Source organism: Arachis hypogaea, chromosome 11 (assembly GCF_003086295.3).
Source record: "Arachis hypogaea cultivar Tifrunner chromosome 11, arahy.Tifrunner.gnm2.J5K5, whole genome shotgun sequence".
NCBI classification, from domain to species: Eukaryota; Viridiplantae; Streptophyta; class Magnoliopsida; order Fabales; family Fabaceae; genus Arachis; species Arachis hypogaea.
Genome location: NC_092046.1, coordinates 60,678,994 through 60,680,697, shown reverse-complemented (window position 1 = coordinate 60,680,697; position 1,704 = coordinate 60,678,994).

Here is a 1,704-nt window from a genome sequence, read left to right as displayed (position 1 = left end):
TGCTTATAGACGCATGCCCTTTGGATTGTGCAATGCACCTGCCACTTTCCCAAAGATGCATGCTGTCATCTTTTCGGACATGATGAAAATTTATTGAGGTTTCATGGACGATTTTTCTGTGTTTGGGATTCTTTTCCAGCTGCTACACACTTGCTTGGTGTTAAGGTGCCAAGAGACTAACCTAGTATTAAACTGGGAAAAGTGTCATTTCATGGTCACAGAAGGAATAGTCCTTGGCCACAAAATCTCTAATAGAGGCATGGAGGTGGACAGAGCTAAGGTGGAAATCATTGAAAAACTACCTCCACCAAGTAATTCAAGGCATTTAGGAGCTTTTTGGGTCACGCTGGTTTTTACAGAAGGTTTATTAGAGACTTTTCTAAAATAGCCAAACCTTTGAGTAACTTGCTTGTCTCTGATACACCCTTTGTATTTGATAAAAATTGCATGCTAGCCTATGAACTTTTGAAGCAAAAACTTTCCTCTGCACCTATCATTGCCCCACCTGATTGGAACTTACCGTTTGAACTGATGTGTGATGCATCAGACCTTGCTATTGGGGCAGTGTTAGGACAAAGGAAAGACAATTTGGTACATGTGATTTATTATGCCAGCAAAGTCTGAATGCTAACCAAAGGAATTACACAACCACTGAAAAAGAACTCTTGGCAATAGTCTTTGCATTTGAAAAATTTAGATCTTATCTCATTGGATCTAAAGTCATTGTCTTCACTGATCATTCAGCTTTAAAATATTTACTTGCCAAACAAGAATCTAAACCGAGACTTATTAGATGGGTTCTTTGTTGCAGGAATTTGACATTGAAATCAAAGACAAGAAGGGCGTAGAGAACAAGGTGGCAGATCATTTATCAAGGATACCATGTGAAGAAGGAAGCACACAAAGCACACATGTAAATGAGTGCTTTCCTGATGAACAACTCATGATAATTCACAAAGCACCCTGGTTTGCAGACATAGCAAACTTCAAGGCCACTGGGAGTTTACCTTTGGAATTTAACAAACATCAAAGGAAGAAATTGGTAAATGATGCCAAATACTTCATCTGGGACGAACCATACTTGTTCAAAAAATGTTCCGATGGCATACTCAGAAGATGCATATCCGAGGAAGAAGGAAGGGAAGTTTTATGGGACTGCCATGGCTCCACTTATGGAGGGCACTTTGCAGGGGAAAGAACAGCAGCTAAGGTGTTGCAGTGTGGTTTTTATTGGCCTACTATCTTCAAAGATGCAAAAGAATTAGTGAAGCACTGCCATGAATGCCAGAAAGCTGGGAACCTGCCAAGAAGAAATGAAATGCCACAACAATTCATTCTGGAACTTGAATTGTTTGATGTATGGGGGATAGATTTCATGGGACCATTTCCCTCCTCATACTCAAATAATTACATTCTTGTGGCAGTAGATTATGTCTCCAAATGGGTTGAAGCAATAGCAACTCCAACCAATGATAATAAGGTAGTCATGAACTTCCTCAGAAAACACATTTTTTGCCGTTTTGGGGTTCCAAGAGCAATCATCAGTGATGGAGGAAGCCACTTTTGCAACAAACCATTAGAGGCATTGCTCCTAAAATATGGAGTCAAACACAGGGTAGCCACACCATACCATCCACAGACAAGTGGGCAAGCCGAAATATCTAACAGAGAACTCAAAAGAATCCTGGAAAAAACTGTGGGAAC